This window comes from Coloeus monedula (genome assembly GCF_965178545.1).
Source record: "Coloeus monedula genome assembly, chromosome: 11".
Lineage (NCBI taxonomy): Eukaryota > Metazoa > Chordata > Aves > Passeriformes > Corvidae > Coloeus > Coloeus monedula.
This window is the reverse complement of record NC_138791.1, coordinates 4,437,522-4,449,365: the sequence shown is the minus strand read 5'-3', so window position 1 is coordinate 4,449,365 and position 11,844 is coordinate 4,437,522.

Here is an 11,844-nt window from a genome sequence, read left to right as displayed (position 1 = left end):
CATCGTGCTGCTTTCTTCTTGGGGGTGAGCTGGTTTCCTGCAGCAGGCTGGAGTTAGGTGGCCCTCTGAGAGTGCCAGTGGCTGGGCTGCAGAAGGCAGTGTGTTTTTTCTTGGAAGCATCAGTCAATCCCTTGTCTGAGCTCTGAGCAGGACAAATCCCCTGCGAGACAGACTATTGGTCTAATCCAGTAGGACAAGTGTTAAATTCCTATATTTATCACTAAAACACTTGTATTTCTATGTATTTGCATTGCATAGTGGTCATATATCTTGGAAAATCACATGGTGTTGCTGACCTTTTCATAAAAGGAAAAATTGCTGTTCCTCCCAGGAGGGCGGATGTTCCTGTGGGACTCGCATCCGAGGGAATGTGCTGGTGTAGTACAGTGTGTTCCTCGGTGCTTTGCACAGATTGGCCTGGGCTCCTTTTGGTACAGAAGCACTGCACAGCTTTTTGGAGGTTTTAAGGAGCCTGGCTGGAGTCTGTGTTGCCTGAGGGCAGGAGGCTGAGCTGACACTGGCAGAGCCCCGGGCATGTGAGCTCTGCAGGGGCAGAGCTGCTCCCTGGAGCCAGGGGGCTGAGGCTTCACTCGGCATTCTGCATAATCCAGTATCTGACATACACTGAATTTTCTGGGAATTTACTGCTTCTTGGGAACTGTATCAAAATGGTGATTTGATTCCTGAGGTGATGCGTTCGGGGGGGGCTTTGTTTCCTTTCAGGACCCTGAGGAGCATGGTTGTGTTTGTGCTCACATCTCTGTTTTGGGGGTTACTGGGTGTGCGGTATCTGCTGGGGTGACACTGCCCTTCCCCGAGGAGGAGCCGCTTTGGCAGAGCCCTGCAGATGGAGCTGCAGTCCCAGTTTAGTTGTGTCCATGCTGGAGACACTCCTGCCTCAGCCTTCCCGCTCTGGGCAAGGTGCAGGCCCCAGGGAGAGCGAGAACTGGGGTCAGCAGAGAGCTGAAATGTAGATGCAGCTGCAAATGGGGCTTTAACCTCAGTTGCTGTGCCGGGAAACAGAACTTCCACACTGGGTTCGTGTCAGGAAGGCTGGAAGGAGACTCACGGCTGTGACACAAGACTGAGGTTGTACCTCCTGGTGTGACTAGGAGGCCCAAAGCCCCCATAGGGCTGGAGGTCAGAAATAGATACCATCCTTGTTCTGGTATAATGTCCATGTGAGCACCCCAAAGTGCAAGCCCTGACCATGCTTTCAGTCTCCACCCGAGAGATGGCGTGAAAGGGACTTTGCAGGGACCTTAGAGAGACAAACACATTTATCCTCACAGTGTTCTCTGCTGAGCCTGTGCTCTTGTAGGGCTGAGACAGCTTTCCATGTGAGGAACTGACAGACACAGAGTGATTGCATTAGGGTGACACAGGATATCTCTGGGGACCCATGTTACCGTGTGTGTGTGTGTGGATAACTGGCCAGCACTCAGTTCCTCAGTGTAGGGCCATAGATGAAAATGGCTTGGAAGAGAACTTGACAGTCATCTAGCTCAATTTCCCATCCAAGTAAGCATCAACTTGCCTTACATCATTCCTGACAAATGTTTGCCCAGCCTGACCCAAAAGGCTCCCAGTACTGATAAGGACTTTAGCATGCAATCTGTCCTGGTGCTTTGTGGTTCTGTCTGCTGGAAAGTTTTCCTTTGTCATGGCAGCTCTGCTGTGACTAAAGCTGAGCACTTCTCCTGTCCTGAGGTGGAGAACAGCTGACTCTCTTCTTAGAGCACCTTCCATGTGGTAGTCTGTTCCCATATTTCCTCAGAGTCTTCATCTCTGAGGGAAAGAACTCCCACACTTATTTCTGTAGGCTGCTCGCATGTCCTTCCCTCCCTGCTTGTGAAATGTAAGGGGGACCACGTGTGCTTCAGACTTGTTAGAGGTGATACTTGTGCCTCTGGTGAGTGGGATAATAAAGCTGCTAGAGCTCACCTTGTGACAGAGCAGTCATTTCCCAAGCCAAAACTTGCATTAACATTTTTTTGTCTGGGAAAGTTATCAAAAACTGTATTTAAGTTTTAATAAACTACAATTTCCACTCCAGGCTGCATCCTGAGGAACAAATACCCACTGAAAGAAGGCTTCTTTCTCACACTCCAGAAGATAATAAGGTACCAAGAGAGACTTAATACACTTTCCAGGCTATTTCCTTTTCCATAGATGTTTTGATATGCTTTGAGTTCAGTGTCAGAAGTTTCAGATGTTGTTCTGTGGAGGGTCATGTCACAGTCCTTTGCTTCTTTCCCCTGGCAGCTGCTGGCAAATCTCAGTGTGGTCCATCCAATCTCTGGTGAACACAGGGGCACTTTTATGAAATTCATGCCATCTGCTGCTTGGTGACAAGACTCAGCGCCCTGCTGCAGTGTGATGAACCAGCTTGGCTTTGCTGCTTTCCAGTGCAAACCCAGAGGATGTGGGAGTGAGCAGAGCATCAGCACTTGTTTCTCTGCAGTGAGTGCCTCTCTGAGCACGATGAGAGCGTGACACAGCTGCTGCAGAGGGCTGGGAATGTGCATCCTGTGCACAGCAGCCACTGCAGCTCTGACAGTGCACAACTGTCAAATGTGCTGGGCTGCAGACAGGTGCAGAGAAGTGCTGCCACATATTGTGGGCTCTATGGTTTGTCCCCAGGTGTGGTTGATGTCAGAACTGTAGCTTTGTTTGAGTGGCAGCTTCTAGCTCTAGAGATCTGCTTCATCTGCCCCCTTCACCAGCTCACTGAATGGCCACCCTTCAATGTTTGTGTGCTCACCTCAGCATTTTGGGCAGAGCGAGCATCAGTGTGATTTCAGTGGCAGCTGCCCTGTCAGCATTACAGAGATAATCATGAGCAAGGCTACTACAGGGTGGAAGGCCTTAGAACCACTGCATGTGAACAAACTGCTGCCTACGGAGGAGGGGGCCTTGGCACCATTTAATGTTTGCTCTGGGTTCAGCTTGCTTCAAAGGTGAAAAGTAGTTTCACACTTCATCTTTTCTTTTGTGACAGCTGGGATGTTCTGAGATCATCCTGTCCACGGCAGGGGTTCTCAGCTCCTGGGCTGAAATTTGCAGCATGGCAAAGAAGAGTTTGCCATCCAAATACCCAGTGGCAACAGGTGTGGTGAGAAAGTGAGGCACAGCAAAAGAAGAGCCATGGCAGAGTCAAAGCAAGAGCTCAAATGCTCTTAATGGTAGTTCTGGCAAACCCAGCTGTAGCTGTACTTGTTCCTCCCTTTACTGGTATTTTAAAGAGTGTACATCCCAGCTGTTCCTTGCAAGGATGATTGTGCCTCGAGAGCAGAAAGCAGTGACTGTTATTCCTTGATGGAGAGTGTTACCAGAGAAGTGTTTGATTTTGAGAGCTGTGGTGCTGGGATGTGACAGGAGGGTAATTTTCACAGTGTCTTACTGGCACAGCCATTGCTAAACACTGCAGGACCTGGAGGCACACAAATGGCAGATTGTTTGGAGGAAGGGAGAGGTGAAGCTCATTACATGAAGCTCATCTAGGGAAGACAAGATTCTTGGGAAAGGGTGTGTTAAAATGAAGCTGAGGTTTTAGGAGGGAAGGCCTGTGTTCCACATTCCTGCTTTGCCACTCTGATAGCATAGATAGAAGTATAGGGTTGAGTCTGTATAAGGTGCAAGTTGTATATAGGAGTCAAACTGAGCATTTCTGCTCAATGTCTGCACTTCAGCAGGTGAGTGGAGCCCCTTCTGCAGTGTGGATGGATTCCTGGTGGACCACAGGTGATGGGCAAACAACAGTGGACAGAGCACAGCACTCTTGTTCATCAAGAGCAGAGCATTTTCAGTGATGTCACAAGGACACCACTAGCCTGAATTTCTATAAACACAGTTTCTATAGAAGTTGCCCAGCTGGGTGTGAGTATAGGGGAGGCAGAACTCTGTCCTCAGCAATGGGAAATTTTGATTTCCACTTTATGCCAGATGCTGCTTCTTCCTTTCTTGGTGGTCAGCTTGTCTCCTGTGTTTTCTACATACACAGCAGCATGCTCACAGTGGGACACACCCATCAGCTTGGTAGCACAGTGCCTGTTGCCGTGGAGTCCTTACCTGGCAGCCTGAGCTGCTGCAGGAGCTGCAGTACCCAGCAGTGCTGGTGGGAGAGTGGCTTCTGCCATCAAAATCCTCTCTGTTCTTACTGCAATACTCATGCAAGACTGTCTGGAATGTGAACACAGTTGCTTGGGTTGTTGAAAAATACCTGAATTATTATAAAATTCCTGGCCTGGCATTTGACTGATGATTAATTACTTAGGTTTGTGTAGTGCTTTGATGTTCCAGATGTAAACCCAGAGCAAGCTGTTACAACTGTGTTGACCTCAGTGGAGTCATCCCAGTCATTCCAGTTGGCACACCTGGTGCTGTGTGGTATTTGTATTCTGTGAAACAGCGTCCAGTCATTGATTTAAGTCTTTCCAAGGACTGGAGGCTGTTAAGCTGTTAATCTTTTTTCCTCTCCTGTATTGATTGCTGTGCCACTTACCAGCAGTGACCTTCTCATCATGCCTTTTGACTTTGAGCTTGCTGCCTCTCTCGAGTCCTTCTCTGAGCCTTTGCAGTTTGTGGTGTGTTTGTATTGCCACAGTGCTTGGAAACTCCTCACAGGTTGCTCCATTTCTCTCTAAGTTTTCACTACTCTACTCCCCCATCAGTATTGTGTTGTGTAACTCTCCCCCAGCCAATGTTGTTGGCTTGCATAGATAAATCTCTTGATGCTGGATAATTTGGAGTAGCCTTGTGACAGAAAAATCCCCCTCTAAAAGGCGGTTGAGTCTTGCATTGTCCTTCAGTGATTTGGCAGCTGGTGGGGTTTGCTGGGTGGAGTCCTGCTGCTGGCAGGACTGCTTGAGAAGAGCAGATTAAGTTCATACTTTGCTCAAACAAGTCTTCTTCATTTAATGTGGATGGGCAGCAGGCACTCAGGCTGAAAGTAGATTTTGTACTTTAATTTCCAGGTCAGTGGGTTTTTTGTCTTGTTTGTGTCAGCAGACAGTACCTCTTTGTTCAGCAGCACAACTTTTTCCACCTCAGCAACGCACACACACACGTGATGCAGGTCCTGAGTTGTGCAATAAACTCCAGCAAATATATTGTCTGTTCCACTTCAGGGCTTGATCGTGTGTCCTATTGACCAGCAATAAAGCCAAGAGTGTGGAAGTAGTTACTTATTAATTTATTTTGGCTTTTCCACCTGCTGTTGCCTATGTGGGAAAGAAAAAGGCCATAAGTACTTTGACAGGGAAAATTTTGTCTTTAGAGAGGTGGTCTTGGTAACTTGTGAAAGCTGAATAATTTAAGAGCATTATTCAAGTATCAAATTAAGTATTTAATTTAGTAATTATGTAATGTTGTTGCTAAGTAGGGGCAGGGTTAAGGTCAGGGTAGTCATGAGCACAAAAATTAAAAGATGAAGGTGTCCAGATGAATGTCCTGTAGCCTGTTGGAGTCCTGATCACAAAACAACTGCTTGGAATCCTGTCTTTGCAGGGGTTGGTGCTTGCTGGCACCTTCCTGTGCAGAGCCTGGAAAGGCAGGAAGGGAGGCCCCATCCCTGTGATGCTGGGCCTTTTCCTGAGCCCCTCTGGAATGTGTGGGCACTTGCCAGTAGAGCTGTGAGCATTCCCATATGGATGGGGTTGTACATCCCACACAGAGCACGACACTTCTCCTCTCTGCAGTTGGTGGGCAGAGGGGTGAAGGGAACCTCCAGTCTCCTTCCTCTTCTCATCTGGCAGTGCCTCACTGCTCCAGCAAGGCTGTGCTCAGCCTGGGGCCAGCTGTGCCTGCCCTGCTGTAACCTCCCTATTCATGCTGTGGATCCCTGCAGAATTCCCTCCATCCAGATCCTCTTGGACTTTGTTCCAAGCAAAAAATCCTGCTTGGGCTTCTTGGAATTAAGGCACATTAGCCTAACTCAGAATTGCTGTTTCCTGGGAAGTTCTGACGCTGTAAAGCTTGTTTGGATTTTTTCTTCTTTTCCCTGTAATCAGAGTGAAATAATGTTTAAAATTTCCTATGAGGACACTGTGTCCCAGATTTTGAGTTTTAGAAATGTTTTGCTTTGGGATTTCTGAATTTTTGTTTTGAGTTATACCCAATTTAAGCTGTTGTACTGCTTATGATTCTGGCTGATTTGCTAAGTAAAGCCTAGTAGCAGGTCACAGTATGTGTATTATTTAAAAACCCTGTAGTTAGCTACATTTTTAAATCAATAAGAACAGCAGCTGCTTAATATGATTGAAACATTTCATTCCCTAGAACAAGAACTGCCTTGTTTGCAATGTAATGAGGGTCTGGCACTGCTGTTACAACACCCAGCAATGCCTTAATCTAGAACACTGAGTAACATTTTATTATGGAGTAAAGAGCAATGCATCATAATGATCTGAAAAGTAATAAAATATTTCACTGTTTTTATCATGTCAGGACAAGGTAATAATGATACATGTGAGATAAAGACCTCTTAAGATAAAATTTGGAAGTTCTGGAATAGAGCTTCTGAGCTGCCAGAAGCAAGGTTGTTCCAAGGAACTTTGGCAGGAGCTTTTATCAATGTTCTTTCAAAAAGAACATTGAAGGAAAGGTCTGTTCCTATAAGAAGTTCTTCCCAAGAAGTTGTTTTCCTGGGTTTTTTCTGTGGTCCTGTCCCTCTTCCTTGCACTCCTGAGCGTTGTTGGTAGAGAAGCCTTGGATGTTCTCACTGGGACTTAAACCCAAGACTCCAAAGTGAAAGTTCTGAAAATCCCCCCACTGCACCAGCTGCCCTTCCTGGCTCTGCACTGCCTGTGGCACATCATGTCAGGTGTGAGGGAATTCAGGTAATCCTCCTTCTCCCGAGGCAGGAATGTGCTGCTTAGCTGCTGTCCCTCCTGCCCCTCGCAGGGAACAGGACAGCTTGCTCTCCCTGTTGGACTTCTTCATGGAGCCTCCTCCACCTGGAGGAAATGCCAGATGTGGTTACCTTTCAGCCTTTGTCATTGCAGACACTCCTAGGAATCTGTGGTTTCGGGAACCAAATCCCAGTGTGGATCCCAGCACAGCTGAAGGGTGTATCAGTCTTAAATTCATGCAGCTATTACACTGTGTAGTTAAAAGAAAATGAACTGATAGTGCAGAAGCAGCTTGTTTGTTATAAACAAATGTGTTCAGTTTGGGAGTAGCATGCACAGTGGAGGAGCAGATCTGGCTATGGAAGAATTTATTCCCTAGGCTAAGATCTGGGTCGAGCTATGTCCAAATGGATTCTTTAAGCATGTATGAGAATTCCTTTGCTTGTTCTTAACTGGTGTTCTGTATGCCATTGTTCCCAGCCTGGGTTTATACTGAAAGTGGATCTCGAAAAGGCGAGGCAAAGGCTGGGATCTGGGAGACAGCACAGCTAAGTACATGGTATTAAAAACTGCACAGAAACCTCAGTGTAATGCAGGCAGCAGGGAGTTTGCCCATGAGCAGGGAACAGATGTTTCATTAGCAGGGAAGCCTGAGGGAAATGGAGCCTTGTTAGGAGAAGGATGTTCCCATTGTTCATGGCAGCAGAGAGGGTTCAGTGGATGTATGTGTTTGGCTGCATTTTAGAACTTGGAGAGTCCAAGTAAGGGCTGTGAACTTCTGAGTAGGACAGGTCTGAGATTTGAGGGTCTAATGGAGACTCCATCCTTCTGTCACCACTGCCTGAACCAGAGAAGCTCCAGATTTGGAAGGACTGTATGGTGGAGAAGAGTCAGGGCTCACATGGGTGTAGGATGGTTTCAGGGAGACAGCCCTGCTGCAAGCAGGGAGGTTTAGAAAGAGCTGCAGGAGTGTGCCAAGAACTCTGCGTGGGGTTTGGTCCAAAAAAATGGGCAGGTGCAGGATGGGGCTGGGAGGAGGAATGAGGGACAGAAAGCCTGGCAGATAAGGGAAAACCAAGAGAGGAATTTGTTTTGCCTACGAAACAAAGCCTGGGAGAGAATGGGATATCTCTCTGTAAACACTTCATTGCCAAGTAAATACTAGAGGGGAAGAAAAGTCCTTTATAATAAAAATCAATGCTGGCACAAGGACAAAGTGGTACAAATTTGCTATTAATAAACTTAGCCTGGAAATTAGATTTTCAACCACTGGAGTGAGATTCTGGAGCAGTGTCTCAAAGGGAGAAATGGAAACCAAGGGAGCTTTGTAAAGGAACCTGAGGAGCCTGCAGCAGCAAGTTTTCTGTGTGACAGTGTCATTTCATCTCATGCATGCAGATGCCTTAGACAGCCTGACCCAGCAGTCCAGGCAGGAGGGTGACTTGCAGGAGCAGGTGAAGCAGCTGTAATTAGGAATCAATAGCCAAGGTACAAATCAGCTGCAGGAGAGGAGAGTTTCAGGATAGCTGAGCTCTGCAGACATCCAGTTTTGACTGTGTCTAGTGGTTGGATTCTGCAAGTCCTACATCTGTAGTCTGCAGAGAGATGGGATTTTCTTTCACTTTTTCTGCAGTAATTGAAAAATGGAGTTAGAGACTTATTACTCTGTAGAGACAAAATTTTTCTCCTTAGTTGTCCAAACAATGCCTGTTCAGCTATGACAAGAATATCTTTGTTCTAAGCTGTTGTAGGATGTTTGCCTTAGCAACACAGAGGCATTTGGAGAAGCTGCCTACTCTCTTCTTGGAAAATAGAAGAGGGGAATACAACAAATGCTCCTCACTAAGAAGTTGAAAGCCTTGAGAAATCATAATTAAGATGAATCTATCTCCTTCTGAGGCTTCCCCCAAATTCTTTTGTACTTTCTGTCAATTTAACATAGAGAATAGTCTGTATAGGGGACAGTCAACACAAATTTCTGTATTTCTTTCCATGTTTTGTTTTCTTCCTCTGCCACTCTATTGCTCTCTTCTTTCCTTCACATCTTAAATGAAGCCAAGAACGGTGCTTGTGTTGTACTGGTTTCATGCCTTTTCTTTGTAATTCTCTTAGTTAATGTAAGAAACTTTTGCCCATTGAGGAGCTATTTTTATTAGTTCCAGCAAACAGCAATAACAGAAACAAAGGGCCCAAATCTCATTTGCCTTCCCTTTTGGTTACTCTTTACTCCAAACCAGAGCAGTGGATGTAATCAATTGTAGTGGATGTGAGAGAGGAGTGAAAGAATTCTGAAAACTGAGCCATTGTAAACTCGGAATTTTACCCTGAGTGCACACTCAGTTTTGACACTGTCAGGGCTTTGCAGTGTGTTTGAGCTGAGAACAGTGGATCCTCAAGAGTTTGTGTGTTTCTGTAAATCATATGGAGAATCCTTCAGCTGTGGACATTCCAGAGTGGCAGCACCTGCAGAATAATGGAAAATACCTGGAAAATGTTTTCCGTGTCTCTTTATGTTGTGTCACTGCCTGTAAGACTGAGCCACAAAATCCTGTTTAGCCTGGTTTACACAACCACAGGGCTGTCCTACAGACCTGGGAGTTTGTGAAAGCCAACAGTGGGTATCAGACCCCACTCTCGGCTGGATGGAGAGGCAGCCATGGAGCAGGCCAGACAGACTTCTCCAGTAAGAAAAGGAAGGTGAATGGTGTTTGCTGGTTCGTAGCAATAACTGGGTTGAAAGAAATTTCAGGGTGTTTCTTTCCAATTAACGAGTCCTTTTACCACAGTTCCTGCGTATCCTATCAGAATGACCTGCTCAGCTCCTTCCTCAGGCTGAGTTTCATTCTTTCCACTGGTGCCAGGGATGAGGGTTGTTGCATTGAGGTTCTCCTCAAACCTGTCCAGCTCTGGTTGCATCAGCCTCAGTTGGACAGTAGGTAGTGCAGGGTGGAGTACATGCATGCCCAAAGGTGTGTTCATAAATCCCACTGAAGGAACTCAGAACAGTTTCTTCTGTCAAAACAAACTGAGTGTGGAGTGTGTTGCACAAGATAAATTGAAAAACACAGCTACTGTTGCCCTGTAATCTGAATGCTCCTACTCATGATTGTCAAGATTTTTCCATTAAAGAGATAAAATCCCTGCACTGAATAATGAAAGGCCTTTATTTTAGAAGTTATGTCCCCCATTTGTGTCTCAGTTAGGACACTGGTGCAGCTCTGGTGCAGAGGACACCCCATCTCCTGTCCTGTGCTCCCCCCAGCTGTTCCTGTCTCCACACTCAGCTTGGCAGCTGGGGTTGTTCTTTGTGCCAGGGCAGTTGGTCACTTGTGCTGAGGTGGTTTCTTCCTGCTTTGAAGGAAAGGTGAAGAACTAAAATAATCTCTGCCATTATCCATAAGGCATTAGGAGCCTGGTGCTACTTCTGCAGTGCAGAATTCCAACACCCAGTGAGCTGGACCTTGCCACTTTCTCTGAAAGACAGGCCAGCCCTGGGGACTTACAAACACCCTTCCATATGGCAGATGGGGAGTGTGGCAGGAGGGAATTTGGCACAGCTCTGTGGCTTGATTCAGACTCAAGTGACATGAGCCTGTTCTTGGAATATGTCAGTTATAACCAGTGCCACGTCATTGGATTTTGTACCACTTTGTTGTAGCAATATCTGAGGGGCTGAATCTTGGTCATTTTGAATGTGGAGGGTCTCCCATGCTGCTTGCAGTCTCAGTGTGAGGATGCAGCAGAGCAAAAGAAGGAGCAGATGGCATTAGCAGATGGATTAGTGAAATAAGAAAGAAGGCAGCAGACAGTGGGGATTACCCCCATCTTTCCTTTTCCTGGCTAGGTCTGGGCTTCTCCAGTCTTTGTAATACTGAGCTCAGTGCCCAGCTGGGAAGTATGGCCCAGCTACTAGGGAGGAGGTAGATTTTAATGTATGCTTCTCTGTCTAGGATTGTGGATGCTGACACTTCCTTTGAACATCTGAGTGCAAGGGAGTCCGGGCAGCAGTCAGCAGGGTGCAGAGGCTGGGTTTAAGTGTAGCTGAACAGTCAGGAAGGATGAGAAGGAAGGGATGTTTGTATGATGCTGCAATCTGTGTTCAAGGCAGTGGTGCCAGACCCTGGAGAGGAAATCCCCTCGAGGAAGTGAACTAACGTGATGTTATTCCTTGAAAAGCACTGTACAAATCAGGAACTATTCCAACCTCAGTGTTGTGCCTTTTGTTCTGACTCCTCTGTGCTGCTGCTTACCAGGAGGAGCAGTGCTGGGCAGTCCCTGCAGGCATTTGCCTTTCATTTCACTGTGTCAGAGTAAGGGATATTGCACAGAGACAGGCCATCGTCTGGTAAAAGTTAAGCTCAGCTGCAAATGCCATGGAGCATCACAGTGATATTTGTGTGTGAGGTGCTTCTAGCCTGTTGCTATTACCCATTTTCTGAGAGCTTTACACCTTCACAGTTCACTTTGACACCTGGTGAAGTATCTGCAGCACAACCCCTCAGAGTGCCCTGTTACACAGCCTTGATCTGCAACACACCTGTAATTTTCCACTTTCAATCCCATTACTGCTGGGAGGGTTTAATGGTAGGTGACTCTTGCCAAGTGACTCAGGCCCTGCCTGGTGCCTGCCCAGCTCTGATAAAATCTCTGCCAAATGGTTTGAAGGATCTCTTACTCTGATCATACCAGCTCATGTGGGTGTTGCCTCCACACCCCTGGCTCTGCTGGCAGGCATCTCACTTGAAGCTGACAGCTCACACCAAGCTCCTGGGCTTTTCAGTGACTTGACAAGAATGAGAGAGATCCAAGAGCTGTATTTATGATGTAACACACAGTGTGATAGGTTGTGGAGCATCAAAGAGTTGGGTGGTTTTTTCATTCTCTTTTAAGTGACAACAGAAATGATGACCAGATTATTTGGGTTTCGGTTTATTTGTTATTGGGTTCTGCCAGTGCTCTGCGCTGAGCTTGGCCCACGTTGGGGATGGTTGAC